At 36.7% G+C, this 17,091-nt stretch overlaps 1 pseudogene across 1 annotated transcript; it reads left to right on the top strand.

Annotated features, from left to right (window-relative positions):
• The first annotated feature begins 717 nt into the window (after positions 1-717).
• LOC309646744 (ferritin light chain pseudogene) lies at positions 718-16,644 on the top strand (annotated as a pseudogene). The gene is made up of 2 exons: positions 718-861; positions 16,028-16,644. The product of its transcript is annotated as a ferritin light chain pseudogene (transcript).
• Positions 16,645-17,091: the final 447 nt, after the last annotated feature.

The raw sequence follows: 17,091 nt of genomic DNA, 5'->3' as shown, positions 1-17,091 counted from the left end.
CCAAGTTAATTAACTCCATCTTTTGCTGAGCACTTGCAGCTTCTGAATGAATTGCCTTTTAGTGTTTGTGTTTCATATGATGATTCAGGTTGATTTCTCCTCTTCAAAATTTTAGGGGAATTAATCACAGAGCTCCAATTCAATTACAATCATAATAACCTTTGCTACTGAGAGTGCTGTCAATCTGATTGAGTTACACAGCCTGAGTTAAGGATCTGACCAGTTTGGTGTGAGGAAATTCTAAAAAATGATCAGCTTATTTAATGACTTTAGGGAATATTGCATTTCTTGTGCTACTCTGCACACAAATATCCACTCCATGACCAGCCTCCAAGCCAAGTTGGTTTTGAATACATCCACATAATTTTAATTCATAAGCTTAGTCTCTACAGTGACTTTTCTGTAATATATTTTTTAAAATTTCCCCCTGCCACCATCATTTTATCCCTTCTCAAAAAGGGAAAGAGTAATTGCTATGTGCAGCTGCACTTTCTAATTAATTAATACTGTTAATTAATACATTATACAGTATACATTAATACAATATATATTAATACTGTTATTAATGTATTTTTCTAATGTGCAGAACTGGGGCCCCAGTGCCCATATTTGTGCTAAATGACCCTGCCTCTCTTCAATATTTGCTTGACTTAAATGTGGTTACCTCTTAAAAAATTAGAATATTAGTCTCACAACTTTCAGGCATTATATATCAGAATGTCGGTCACTCTAATAGCAAAGGCAAGAGATTTAAAGTGTACAGACTGTCACATTTCCAGTCATGCAGAAGAAGTTGATCTGAGAATAATCAGGCAGAAAGACGAGATGAAAGATGGAGAACACAGAGTTTTAGAAGTTCCAGTTAGCCATGACACCCAACCAGCAAAGCAGTTGTGTGAAATTCCCTAGTCCCACCAGTACATTTCCCTCATGCTTGAACTACTATTGTTTGCAATTCAGTCTTGACTAATGCAACTTACTTGACTTTAGGTGACAAATGTATATCTTCCAGTTACCTGGAAGATATATGTTACGCTTTTTTTCTCAAAGTCTGTTCTTCTCTTATTCCTTCTTAAACAGAGTCCCCTTTCAAAAGAAGATCCTACCTTGTTAGAATTTAGGTACCTAGATATTTCATATTCTCTGTATGTGGAGAAGTATGCATAATCGATATTTTGCTTATGCACAATCAATACTTCACCTCATGGCAATTCACCTTAGCTTTTGGTTAGGAGAAATGCCTTATTACTTGAAAATGAGGCCTGCCAGCAAGCACTCTACTACTTCATAAATACCTCAAAGAGATATCTTAATATCATAAATATAAAATAATGCAATAATATGTTTACACATAAAACACTGAGATATGTTTTTTAAGAAAAAGTAATAGATTCTTAGTCTGATACCCTGGCTTTGTATGCCAGCTCTGTACCCACCATGTTTATGCTTTAAGAAAGTCATTTAGCAACTCTGGTACTGAATAAATTCCACCTTTGTGTACATATGTATACATTATTTAAACATATATATATTCTATATGAGGAAGAATTTTATATATATGTGTGTGTGTGTGTGTGTGTGTGTGTGTGTGTGTGTATATAATTCCACTGATAGCTTGGTAGCTTGTAAAAGAATTGTTTGTAAGGAGGGCACCACTTTTATTGAGGAGCTGTTATAATATTATTTCAGATTCAAGTACAAGTGTTTGAGAATGAGTCATCTTGCATGGAGGCCTCAGACAGGATGGTGTTCTGCTAGCTATAAAGGAGAAAATAAATGCTTTGGTGCTGGAAATGGAGAAGAAGGGCACTGAGGAGGAAAAATTTTATGGATGATAACAACTGTGATAGCCGGGAATGAGAGAAATGTGAAGAAGTAAATTGTTGATAGGTAGTATTGGAGACAAAGGGTAAATTTAATAACCTGAGAAATACCACAGAATAATGAGTATGATTAGCTTTATCATGTACAAAAAGGATGAAATAGAAATGCCACCAAGTTGTCTAGTCCCCAACTCTATCACTTCTGGCCTAGTTAGATTTAAACAAAATCCAAGTCAGGATGTTTTTTCTTTGTCATAAATGAGTTATAACTAGGTGGTGTTATTAATGGCTCAACTCTGCAGTTCTCAGAGCTATATTCCTTGTGTTGTACAATATATATACGTGGATATATTGTACAAGGATAATAATTTGTACCTCTTAATCCCCTACCTGTATATTGCCTCTCCTCCCTTCCCTCTCCCCACTGGTAACCATTAGTTTGTTCTCTATACCTGTGACTCTGTTTCTTTTTTGTTATATTCACTAGTGTGTTGTATTTTTTAGATTCTACATATAAGTGATATCATACAGTATTTTTCTTTCTACATCTGACTGATTTCACTCAGCTTAATGCCCTCCAAGTCCCTCCACGTTGTTGCAAATAGCAAGATTTTATTCTTTTTTATGGCTGTGTGGTATTCCATTGTATATATACAATGTACCTCAGATATATGTGTGTATATACATATATACATATATATACATCTCACATCTTTTTTATCCATTAATCTGTTGATGGACATTTAAGTTGCTTCCGTATCTTGGCAATTGTAAATAATGCTGCTATGAACATTGGGGTGCATGTAATCTTTTTGAATTAGTGTTTTTGTGATCTGTACTAATGAAAGAAATAGAAGATGACACAAACAGATGGAAATATATACCATGTTCTTGGATTGGAAGAGTTAATTTTCTGTTAAAATGACCATACTACCCAAGGCAATCTACAAAGTCAATACAATCCCTATCAAAATACCAGTAGCATTTTTCACAGAACTAGAACAAATAATTTTAAAATGTGTATGGAAACAGAAAAGACAGCAAATAGCCAAAACAATCTTGAGAAAGAAGAAGAGAGCTGGAGGAATCATGCTCCCTGACTTCAGACTATATTACAAAGCTACAGCAATCAAAACAGTATGGTACTGGTACAAAAACAGACACATTGATCAATGGAACAGAATAGAGAGCTCAGAAATAAACCCACACACTTATGGTCAATTAATCTATGACAAAGGAGGCAAGAACACACAAAGGAGAAAAGACAGTCTATTCAATAAATGGTGCTGGGAAAAATGGACAGCTACATGTAAAAAAAGCAAAATTAGAACATCTTCTAATACCATATACAAAAATAAACTCAAAATGGATTAAAGATCTAAATGTAAGACCGGAAACCATAAAACTCTTAGAGAAAAGCATAGGCAGAACACTCTTTTACATAAATCATAGCAATATTTTTTGAATCTGCCTCCTAAAGCAAAGGAAATAAAAGCAAAAACAAACAAATGGGACCCAGACCCAATTAAACTTAACAGCTTTTGCACAGCAAAGAAAACCTTCTACAAAACAAAAAAGACAACCTACAGAATGGGAGAAAATATCTGCAATATTTAAAAAACAGGTAGAAGAACTGAACATTTTTCCAAAGAGGACATGCAGATGTCCAACAGGCTCATGAAAAGGTGCTCAACATTGGTAATCATCAGGGAAATGCAAACCAAAACCACAAAGATATATCATTCAGAGATATCTTTTGATATCATCAAAAAGAACACAAATAACAAATGTCGGCAAGATGTGGAGAAAAGGAAACCCTTATATATTGTTGGTGGGAATGTAAACTGGTGCAGCCACTGTGGAAAACAGTATGAAAGTTTCTCCAAAAACTAAAAATAAAACTACCATATGACCCAGCAATTCCACTCCTAGGTCTCATAATTTCTTTATGGGTAGACTCAGAGTCATAAGCTTGAGCCTCAAAATATCAATTGACATGATGTTTCACCAGAACTAGGGCCTTATTCCTCACTGGCTGACTCATCACCAATAGATATACAACATCTATTAGCTCAACTCTTTTATCATTGTTGAGGAAGCATTGGAAATTAAACAAAAAAAAACTAGGTCACATTTCAAATTTTAATATATTAATATTTCCTTTGATTTATTATAATGGGAGAATTATAACAATGTTTCAAGAGAAGCATCAACCCTTTACCCATTTTATACCAACCCCATATTTTCAAACTCTCAGACCCATCAGAAGTGTTTCATGCATATGTGTTCCCTCAATTTAACTTTTTTGGGGGTCATTATATTCTGAACTATAGAAATCTTCCAGGTTTTGTTAGAGATAAAAATGTGCACAACCCCTCCTCAATTGCTGATTGTACTGGTACTTCTTACATAAAGGTAATATAACAAAACTAGTTCATATCTGGATATGACACAGGTAAATCATGGTATTTTTTAATACTATAGGCTATAAAAATATTCAAATCTATGTTTAATTTCTACTTCATTGTCTATGCATTGTGGTTAAGGGTATGGGCCCTAGATCCAGTCTACCATGCCACAAAATCTGGATTTTGTCTTAAATACTTAAATTCTATGGGTCTTAGATTTCTCATCTGTAAAAATAAGATTAATAATAGTACCTATTACTGGATGATTAATGAAGTTATACTCATAAAGCATTAGAACAGTGCCTGATATACAGTAACCACTCTATTAACACTGGTAATTATTTTTACCACTACTATGCCAAATATATTACTACAATCCTCCCTCAGTATCCTAGGGTGATTACTTCCATGACCTGCCACAAAATACCAAAGTTCACAGATGCTCAAGTCCCATAGTGGCCCTCTGTATCTGTGGGTTCTGCATCCCTGGCTTCAACCAGTGGTGGTTGGCTGGATCTGCCCATGCAGAAGCCACAAATACAAAGGGTTGACTGTATATTAATTTTTTTAAAAATCCACATATAAGTGGACTCACACAGTTCAAACCTATGTAGTTCAAGGTCAACTGTATTTAGATATGTATTATTTTACTGAAGGAAAAAGTAGTATCTTTGTATTATGTTTCTGAGTGTGTAGATAAAGCATAAATATTTAGTGTAAATGAGACTCATTTTAATTATACTGACTTTGAAAAGTATTGCAATTTTAAAAAATTTTATTTTAAAAATATTCAACCCATGGTTTTTAGAAAAGAACTCGAGTTCTGATGGGTAATGCAATTCAGCCATGAACTAACTCATAAGTCCAGTTATAGAAACTATGGAGATATTAAATAAAACAATGATGTTTAACAGATAATATAGATATCTAGTATTCCATCATGGACTACTAGAAAATTTTGAAGTATAGTTGACTTGCGATGTTATATAACTGAATCATTTTGCTGTACACCAGAAACTAACACAACATTGTAAATATATGAAAAAGAATATATATATATTCTTTTCCGTATTCTTTTCATTATAGGTTATTACAAGATATTGACTATAGTTCCCTGTGCCATATAGTAGGACCTCATTATTTATCTATTTTATACAGTCTCCCAGTCATTCTCCCTCATATACCCAGTTGTCATCTCAAATCTTTTTTTCCAACTCAAACATTTTCTTTTCACCAAACTGACTCACAAAATTGAGTTCCGTGTCGCTGTCCCCTACACTCTTAGGATTTAAGGCATAGATCCATATTTGGCTCCTCCCTCACTGATAAAATCAACCATGACTCCTCTCATTGCTTTTCCATCTTTCCCTTCCTTTTTATTACAACACTATTCTTCCCTCAGGCCAAGTGCTCATCACACCATAGATTTTAGTAACCCTTTTTGGATTCAGCCTCTCTCCTCCTGAGTGAAAAAACATAAACGGCTTACACATTAATCCTCCTACATGGTGTTAATCGTGTCTCACCACTAAGCAAAAATTTGTAGTTGCTTCCTGCTACCAAAAAATAATTTTTCAGTCTCCTTTCAAGGCCGTCAACGTCTGTCATGGACTTGCTTTGATTTCATTCTCTCATGCATTCACTTATTCATGTGCATATTCACTCATTTATTCATTTGTTTATTTACAAACTATACAGACCTTATCTCCTGTAACAAAAGGCCATTTGTACCAAGCTTCTATCTTACCTAGACTGCATATCAACTATCTTGAAAGATGCCTTACATATCTGTTAGTCAGCTCAAGCTGCCATAACAAAATACCACAGACTAGGTGGCTCAAACAACAGAAGCTTATTTTCTCACAGTTTTTGAGTCTGGAAGCCTAAAATCAAGGTACCAGAAGGACTGGTTCCTGATGAAGCCTCTCTTCCTGGCTTGCAGACAGACATCTTCACACTGGTCTTTCCTTTCAGAGAAAGTGAGAGAGCCCTCGTGTCTCTTCCCCTTTTCATAAGGACATCAGCTCTATCGGATTAGGGCCCAAACTTGTGCCTTCATGTAACCTAAACTGTCTCCTATCTCCAACTACAGTCACATTGGAGGTTAGAACTTCAACATACAAATTTTCGGGAGGTGGGGAGCCACAATTCAGTCCATAGTAACTTCCTGTCTTTAATCATTTATGCCATGATTTATTTCCAGTTTGCTATACCTTCACTGTCCCTGTCTATCCAAATTCTTTGTATCCATTATGGAGTCGCTCTTTCTTTAAAGGAATCTTTTTCAGTTCAGTTTCTTTACAGTGCATTGCCCTGCCTCTACATAGTTTGGGAATTTATAGTTTGTACCATATATTTGACAGTATAATAACTTGTAGTTATTCAGGTACATATGAAATGGAAAAGTCTCTTTCAGGCTATAACTATACATATTACAAGTATTATGTATATGTATATTTTTATTATGTACATATACATAATAAAAATTATAGTATAACATAAGCATAGTAAAACTATTAAATATTTTTTTTTTTAATAAGAGTAGATTTTCAGTTTTGCATACAGAAATACCTTAGTATACTGACTATGTTGATTAATTTTTAAACCTTGACTCAGAATTTTATGGAGTCATTTTAATATTGCACTCATTAATAGATGCAGAAATTTAATTATCCACAAAGATGAACACTATTAATTTTTGTTTTAAATATAAAATCTATTTAAAAATGGAGTTTTGGAAAATTAGCAGGCATTATAAAAACCATTAATACACATGTTTAATAGAGTACACAAGCCAGTGTACTATGGTATAATTCTAAACATAGAAAGTTATTGCAACATATGAACAAGACGGACAGTTCTAAGATAAATATTGTTTAAAGTGTCTTTGGGACTTCCCTGGTGGTCCAGTGGTTAAGACTCCATGCTTCAACTGCAGGGGGCACAGGTTTGATCCCTTGTCGGGAACTAAGATCCCACATGCTGTGCGGCAGTGGCAATAAATAAATAAATAAATAGTGTCTTTAACACCTGCATTTTCATCTTATATCTTCCCACCTTCTAGGATCTCCTACTACTATCCAGTACTCCTATTTCTCTTGTTAGGAGGGAAATCACTGAGCTAAATTTACTTCACACCGAAAGGTTAGTTACAATGTCTTCTTGTTCCCAGGACTATTTGTTTTCCAAAAAAAAAAAAGAAAAAGACTTTATGGGTGGTGCAATATTTTTCACAAAGGCTAAAACGCACTGGTAGCATTTCAGGTATTAGCCATGCATAAAGGGAGAATTTTGCAGTAGGACCCATCATCTTGTTTCTTCTTAAACTGTACTTTAGAAGCAACCACCCATTCTACCTTTTCAAAGATACTTATCAACAACAACAACAACAAAAATATGCAAGACATTTCTCACAAAAAAATATGTTGGTTTTTCCTTCTCTGCTTTCTTTTTAACGTTCGAAAGTAATTTTTCATTGTTCTCTCCTGTTTTTATACATCTTGCAAGGGAGGTATTGACTCCCCTTGTTTTGGACTATCTTTTAAAAGATGTTTATATAGCAAACAGCTTAGGATGACAGAGATTGTTTCTTATCTGGTGCAAAGGCCAGGTGGCTTACATCCTTAGAAGACACAGTCTTCCTCTACTGCAAAATGGCACCATACTTCTGGCTATTAAAAATACTTCAGATTCCCTGAGCTCAGATTTTCTTTCCTGTAATTTCAACCACTGCATGTTCATGGGTCATCGGGTCCTCCAGGAAATAGGGCTCAGGGAACCAGGACAAAAATGCTGATAATCTGGCTACTGCTGTTGCTGTGAGTAATAAACTATTCTTCTCTTACTCAGTCAGCAGCTCATATATTCTATCAGCACATACTAAACTGTGACCTGCTAACTTGTTAGCTTGTAAGTAGGCAAAATCTCAGACTCTTCAAAAATTTTGACACATAAATCCTCCCATGTACTGATGAAGATTATGCTTTCCTCTTTCTCCCTAAAGACTCATTCTTTACATAATAAATAACCTAGATTTCAAGTTCCAAATGTGCTTACTCTTTGTATTACTCTGCTAGGGCTAGCATAAAAAAATATCACAAACTGGGTGGGTTCAACAACGTAAATGTTTTCACGGTTCTGGAGCCCGAGTCCAAGACCAAGGCTTTGGCAGGCATGGTTGCTCCTGAGGCTTCTCTCCTTGGCTTGCAGATGGCCACCTACTCGCTGTGTTCCCACGTGGCCTTTTCTCTGTGCAGGTACATCCTTGGTGTCTCTCCCTTTTCTTATAAGGACACCAGTCATAATGGGTTAGGGTCCACCTCTATGACCTTATTCAACCTTAATTACTCCTGTAAATGCCTTAACTTCAAATGCAGTCATATTGGGGGTTAGGATTTTAACATGAATTTTTGGAGGACACAATTCAGTCCATAACACTGTTCCCATATGTTCTAACACAATTCGCCGTAAGTCTCTCTCATTTCTTGCAAGCAGAGACACTAACTACCTTTTTGTCCCATACTATATCTTTTAACTGATATTTGTGAAGCAACTTGCTTAGGGAAGGTTGGTTTATAGTCCAGTATTACAAAAACAGTGTTTCCTACTTGGACAAATCTAGGGCAGACACGTTTAGAGCCATTATAAAAGATTTGGGTTTCTTACGCTTTGGTCTCTCCCCTGTTATGTAACACACTTCATTCCCTGGTACCTTGTCCTTGTTGCATCACCCTATGAGAATGGAGGTTCTGGAAACTAGCACAAGAAAATGCTAACAATTTGGGCACTATAATTGTTGTAAGTAATTGTTGTAAGTAAGTCCCTTTGTCCCAGACTCAGGAGTCTCAAAACTTCTGCCAGCATCCATGAAACTGTGGCAGGCTAACTTGTTAGCTTGTAATAGGGTAAAACCCTAGACTCTTCACAGTTTTTGACACCATCTTCTTTTCCTTTCACTTCTTAGAATATTTGATTTCCATTCCATGGGAGAGTGAGGAAAGAAAATTTCTTTCAATTCTCTGACAAATTCATTATACTTCTACTTTAAATATAAAGCCTTCTAAGCAAAGATTTGTCTGGGTTTCCCAGGCAGATTTAGGCATCCTTTAGTCTAAAAGATACTGACACTTTGTTAATCTCTTCACATAGATAACTCCTTTTTATTCTTCAAATCTCAGTTCAAGAGCCACCTCCTCAAGAAGTACTCCCTAAACATATTATTGGAATTTGGCATCCCTCATTACCTACCCATCGTCACATACAGTACCTTCAAACCATTCAGTACAATCAGTATTGAACCGGTTTATTCATCTTTACTTGTTTATTATTTGTGTCTGCCACTAGATGCAGCCCAGAGATCTGATTAGTCTTATCCACAGTTTCATCAACAGTAGTAATTCTCAATAGGATATGATTTTATTGCCCAGGAGACATTTAGCAATGTCTGGAGGCAATTTTGGTTATCAAAACTGGGAAGGGTGTACTACTAGTACCTAGATGACAGAGGCCAGGAATGCTACTAAACATCCTAAAATGCACAAAACATGCCTCCAAAATAAATAACTACTCACTGTATAATGTCAGTAGTGTCAAGGTAAAGAATCCCTGATCTACTATAGCCAACAGAGTGTATGAAAATCAAAGGTGACTGAAGATATATTAATTTGAAAGAATATCTTTGTTATACTACTTAGTAAATTATAATTTGATTTCATTATTCTGGCTGTCACTGTTAGCTGCTTGAGGAAAAGCAATGCCCCCTAAACCTAAATACTCTTAAACTCAACATAGAATATGATATATTAAAATTACTGAATAGAAGAAATCTAAAAATAATTTATTGGGAAGTAAAAAATGTACTAGTTATATTCCACACATTCTCTGCAACTGTGTTGCTGCATGAATCTCTAGACAAGATTGTTTCCCATTTAATTTTGACTTCCAGCTTAAAAAAGCTACTCAGAACTACATAAAAAGTAGTAAGAAATTAATAAGAAAATTAAGATAAGAGGCACAATTATATACTATTTAATATAACCTATGATTATTGCTATAATATTTATGCAATATTTGTACATATAACTAACATAATGGTGACATATTTCAAACACTGTTTTTGAAAATAAATTACTCATATTAAAAATATAACAATATTAGTGCATGAGGTATCAATTTGATTCAGTGTTGAAATCATATACTATATGACCTGGAAACTTTAAAGTATGTCTCACTAAGTCAAAGCTTTGAATGAATTTGTCTATTAGAAACAAAACATAGACATTATTTGCAGATCTGAGTCATACTATTTTTTTTATCAGAGTTCATATAATTTTGCTTCACATAGTGAGAGTATCCAAAAAAAAGGAAAGAAGAAAAGAACAGAAAATACACTTGAAGTAATAATTGCCAACATCTTTCAAATTTGATAGAAAGCATTAATGTATACATCCAAGAACACTAACAAACTCCAAGAAGGATAAACACAAAGATATCCTCATTTAGACATATTATAGTAAAACTATGAATGTCAAAGGCAAACAGAAAATCTTGAATGACTACACTAGTCTTCTCTTCCCTATTCCTAGTGATTGTGTGAAAAACTAAGCTCACGTGTACCATATTTGCAAGTGTTCTTAGTGGAGAAAGCGGGTCATAGTGCTCTCATTGTATCTGTAGGTCCCTACCTTCACCCATTTTCTTGCCTGATATTTTCTTACATTTCTAACCATTAATAAATATATATTTTGAAAGGTTATGTGTTTAATCAAGGAGTTTTAATTTTTTTGGCAGAATGATCCACACTGCTATTTAGACTCCTCAGTCATAGGTCAGTCTGGTGATAATCATTATTTTTCTCTCTGGAGATAACTGTTCACCTTTCTATTCTCTAGTGTTTTATAGGACTTTCTCTTTTCTCCATTTACAGATTTCCTTTCTAGACACATCCTTACCTCTCTTTTATCTGTGCTCCCACATAACACTTACAGTTCAACAGAGAGTTTCATTTTCCCTTTGTCCTCAGGAGCTATGTGGACTAAACCTGACTCTGGCTTACCTAGGCTTTGGAAACTTCCTTCTTATATAACATCTCTCAGGTAGTCCACATAGAGTCTGCATAGGCAATGGATATATTTCATAAATTTGTCAAATATAATTTGTCACTATAATAGATAAATCTGGAATATGCCTATATTTATTCTACCATTTTTTGATATTATTCATCAGTTTGAAAAATTTAGGTTTATATTTTCTCATGCATTTTACTATTTCTTACACTCATATATATATGACACCAGTAGTACAGTTTCTAAACACAGTTAGAATATTCTTACTCAATATATTTAATTCCATATACTTCAGAAGAGACCTTTATAGTGGAGAGTGAAAAACATGTGTGCCTGGCACATAGTCTTGCAACATACTTGATTCCTGTTCATACTGAGTAAATTATCTGACTAGAATTTGACCCTAAATATGTCTTGGGATTTTCATTAAAGGCAAATCAATAAAGGGAAAAGAAGGTATATGAGAAATAAGGTAAAAATCAAACCTTGCTCTTTTCTGGAAATCTTGAAAGACAATATTTTTATATAATATGGACTCAATATCTGCCTCTTTTCTTACAATGCAGTGTTCAATAAAATCCATTTCATTATTAATTTAAGCGTCATTACAACAAATAACAAGAGTGCTGTCTATCTTTTTCTAGTCAATGAATGCACCTTATATTTGGGGAATATTTTTCTACCTATTCTCTCAGTCACAGAATGATTTAATAAGTGTTAGCCAGCCTATCTTAAAATATTTTCTATTTCTCTGTTGGTATGTGACACTTTTTTATGTCTGCCAATATTGAAATTTAAATAGAAATAAAAGCATTTTTTGTCTCTCATCTGACAGGAGATGAAAACACATTTTTAAACGTTTTTATACTCTCAAAATATTATTTTTAGGCTGAAATATACCCCATGTGAACTCCGCTCATTTTAAAGTACTGCTATTTGTAAACATTAATTTTTTTCCCTTAGTGCATAACTGAGATTGGCATTTATTCAAGGTCATTGATGAATTGATATTTTTCTGGAAGGTGTATTAAAACTCAGAAAGGATGGGAGTGTACAAAGGCTATTATTTAATCTATGAAGACAAGGCTAAGCATTTTGAACCATCAATTCATCACTTTCTTAAACTTACAGTTACACCTATGTCTAGGGTTTCAATGAATGCTGTAGGTGAACGAATACATTTTATTACTGCATACACTCTTAAGCTTCGTGCTGCTTATATATTCACTATGATCTGACAGTGTAGGGTAGGACTTGTTGAGTTAATTCATCGGAGAAGAACACCATGCTGCCTCATAAGTAGCTCTATTAGTCATCTCAACAAATCAGAGCCTTGCTAAGGAAAACTTGCTGTTTTATTATAATTTTTAATGTTTTATAACTACATTTCCATTTTTCTATTGTCTGAGGGTTAACTTAAGTTTCTGTAAACATGCTTATAGCTACATAATCATCATGGCCTTCTTGGAAAGCAGATATCATTAGACAATGTCAGTTAATATACCTCATGTAGAAATTTTGCCACCTTTTACCTGGTGTGATTTGTGAATTGTTTTTAATAAATGATTAATAGTTGAATATTATGTATGAAATTAAAATATCTTACATTATACTGATATGTTTATATTGGCAAAGATTATTCCTCTGTTAGAAAAAGTTATGGTAGAGTCGAGAATGAAGCTTATTTCAATGGAACCAGTCCAAATGAAAAAATGAAATATTAATAAAATAAAATGGCTAACCAGAAAACTACTGGAGCTAATCAATGAATTTGGTAAAGTTGCAGGATACAAAATTAATGCACAGAAATCTCTTGCATTCCTATACACTAATGATGAAAAATCTGAAAGAGAAATTAAGGAAACACTCCCATTTACCATTGCAACAAAAAGAATAAAATATCTAGGAATAAACCTACCAAGGGAGACAAAAGACCTGTATGCAGAAAACTATAAGACACTGATGAAAGAAATTAAAGATGATACCAACAGATGGAGAGATATGCCATCTTCCATCTTGGATTGGAAGAATCAATATTGTGAAAATGCCTATACTACCCAAAGCAATCTACAGATTCAATGCAATCCCTATCAAATTACCAATGGCATCTTTTACAGAACTAGAACAAAAAATCTTAAAAGTTGTATGGAGACACAAAAGACACCAAATAGCCAAAGCAGTCTTGAGGGAAAAAAACGGAGCTGGGGGAATCAGACTCCCTGACTTCAGACTCTACTACAAAGCTACAGTAATCTAGACAGTATGGTACTGGCACAAAAACATAAATATAGATCAATGGAACAAGATAGAAAGCCCAGACATAAACCCATGCACCTATGGTCAACTAATCTATGACAAAGGAGGCAAGGATATACAGTGGAGAAAAGACAGTCTCTTCAATGAGTGGTGCTGGGAAAACTGGACAGCTACATGTAAAAGAATGAAATTATAACACTCCCTAACACCATACACAAAAATAAACTCAAAATGGATTTGAGACCTAAATGTAAGACCGGACACTATAAAACTCTTAGAGGAAAACATAGGAAGAACACTCTTTGACATAAGTCACAGCAAGATCTTTTCTGATCCACCTCCTAGAGTAATGGAAATAAAAACAAAACTAAACAAATGGGACCTAATGAAACTTCAAAGTTTTTGCACAGCAAAGGAAACCATAAACAAGACGAAAAGACAACTCTCAGAATGGGAGAAAATATTTGCAAACTAATCAATGGACAAAGGATTAATCTCCAAAATATATAAACAGCTCATGCAGCTCAATATTAAGAAAACAAACAACCCAATCAGAAAATGGGCAGAGGAGCCTCCCTGCTGGCGCAGTGGTTGAGAATCTGCCTGCCAATGCAGGGGACACGGGTTCGAACCCTGGTCTGGGAAGATCCCACATGCCGCGGAGCAACTAGGCCCGTGAGCCACAACTACTGAGCCTGCACGTCTGGAGCCTGTGCCCCGCAACAGGAGAGGCTGCGACAGTGAAAGGCCCGCGCACCACGATGAAGAGTGGCCCCCCGCTTGCCGCAACTAGAGAAAGCCCTCGCACAGAAACGAAGACCCAACACAGCCAAAAATAAAAATAAATAAATAAATAAATAAACAAACAAGTGGATGAAAACTCTAAGAGGCAGTAATTTAAAAAAAAATAATAATAATAAAATGGGCAGAAAACATCAATAGACATTTCTCCAAAGAAGACATACAGATGGCCAAGAAGCACATGAAAAGCTGGTCAACATCACTAATTATTAGAGAAATGCAAATCAAAACTACAATGAGGTATAACCTCACACCAGTTAGAATGGGCATCATCAGAAAATCTACAAACAACAAATGCTGGAGAGGGTGTGGAGAAAAGGGAACCCTCTTGCACTGTTGGTGGGAATGTAAATTGATACAGCCACTACGGGGAACAGTATGGAGGTTCCTTAAAAACCTAAAAATCGAATTACCATATGATCCAGCAATCCCTCTACTGGGCATATACCCAGAGAAAACCATAATTCAAAAAGACACATGCACCCCAATGTTCATTGCAGCACTATTTACAATAGCCAGGTCATGGAAGCAACCTAAATGCCCATCAACAGACGAATGGATAAAGAAGAAGTGGTACATATATACAGTGGAGTATTACTCAGCCATAAAAAGGAACGAAATTGAGTCATTTGTAGAGACGTGGATGGATCTAGAGACTGTCATACAGAGTGAAGTAAGTCAGAAAGAGAAAAACAAATATCGTATATTAACGCATATATGTGGAACCTAGAAAAATGGTACAGATGAACCGGTTTGCAGGGCAGAAATTGAGACACAGATGTAGAGAACAAACGTATGGATGCCAAGGGGGGGAAAACCGCGGTGGGGTGGGGATGGTGGTGTGCTGAATTGGGAGATTGGGATTGACATGTATACACTGATGTGTATAAAATGCATGACTAATAAGAACCTGCTGTATAAAAATATAAATAAAATTAAATTAAAAAATTAAAAAAAGAAAAGAATAAAGAAGCAGGGTGGCCCAAGGCATGGGGAGTGTGTGGAAAGGTGATTGGAAAAAGGTGTGGTAACTGACATCCTGACCAGGTGTAACTAGGCTACAGGCCTCTGCATGTTCTGAGGGTAGAGGTTTTAGCCCTTTGATGTCAAAAGGTCACCAAGCAGACACTCTGGAATGCCCAGCTGAAGGGTGGGTGGTCCTAGGCAGACTTAAGCAGCTCTCAGCTCAAACTATAGCAGCTGGAAAACAACTTGGGCAAACACCTTATTGTCTAGGCTAAGTGCAGCTTGGAGGTCAGGCAAATCTTAAAACACCTTGATTAGTGACGGCAGGTGAAATGGATTTAATCCACGGTTTCAGTATCATCACTGTTAATAGAAACTTTAGAAACACGCCCTTTAAAATTAGGAAGAATGTCTAGTATCCATACTTTTATTCATCTTCGTATTAAAAATCCTAATCAGTGCAGTCAGAAAATGAAAAAAAGCCTAAGAACTACAAAGAAACGAGAATGTCATTATTCACAGATGATATTATTGTAAGAGCCCAGGCTCTACAGACAAATTATTGGAAGTAATAAAAGTGTTTAGCAAGTTGCTGGAGAAAAGAATAAGACCCAGGTAGCTGCTTCCGGGTGCATCCTCACAGCACACTTCACGGAGAAGGCCTCCTCACTGCTGACTCACCGCGAGCCCCCCCCCCGCCCCGATCCAGCAGAGTTCTTCCACCGAGATGGAGGCCGCCGTCACCCCCCTGATCAACCTGCACCTCGAGCCTCGTCCACTTACCTCTCTCCGAGCTTCTACTTCGAAGGCGTGGAGGTGGCTCTGGAGGGCGTGGACCGCTTCTTCCGGGAGTTGGCTGAGGAGAAGCGCAAGGGCGCCCAGCTTCTCTTGAAGATGCGGAAGCAGTGGGGCGGCCGCACCCTGCTCCAGGACGGGCAGAAGCTGTCCCCGGAGGAGTGGGGCACCAGCGTGGGCGCCACGGAGGCCGCCACGGCCCTGGAGAGGAGCCTGGACCGGGCGCTCTCGGATCTGCAGGCCCCGGGTTCTGCGAGCGAAGGCGCCCAGCTCTGTGAGTTCCTGGAGAGCCGCTTCCGGCAGGGGGAGCTCATCCAGAAGCTCCTCAAGCAGATGGGCGTGCACCTGACGGACCTGCGCAGTCTGGCCAGGCCCCCAGGCCGAACTGGGCGAGTATCTCTTCGAAGGGCTCTCCTGTCCGCGCGACTAGGAGCCTCCAGAGCCCGGCGGCCTCTGCGAGACCCCCCTGCCTTCCCCCGCCTCCAGATCTCTGCCCGAGCCCCTTCCTCCAGCCAGGAGGCAACTTTTTAACCACCCTGAAACCTTCACCCAAGCCGTGGCACCACATGGAAACAGGAAAGGTTCTTTTTGCAGAGGAAAAATAAGCTAGGCTGTAAGAAGAAAACGTAAGTATCTGAATAGCATGAATGATTTGTAGTCTCATTCTCTAGATTGTCTAAAGAAATGGTTCCTAATTTATGTGTATCACCTGGGTACGCTGAGTACAGTGTATCTGATAAACTATGTTTTCTCTGGCAAGAAGAATAAACGCACCTATTCAGAAAATGTTGCATAGAATTTTAAGGGTTTCAGGACTTCTCCGGAGTCATTCTGGGTACTGGATTCAACTCTGTTGTTCCAAAATGTACCTTTGGTTTTGTTGAGCAGAGCAAAGAGCTGAGTACCTTGACCATATCATATTGTGTCCCCCCCATCAACCCCCAAACTCATGATAAAATTGCTTTTCCTGATTTTCAA

The sequence above is a fragment of the Balaenoptera physalus genome (assembly GCF_965194825.1).
Source record: "Balaenoptera physalus genome assembly, chromosome: 17".
Lineage (NCBI taxonomy): Eukaryota > Metazoa > Chordata > Mammalia > Artiodactyla > Balaenopteridae > Balaenoptera > Balaenoptera physalus.
This window is presented reverse-complemented; position numbering and strand designations above follow the sequence as displayed.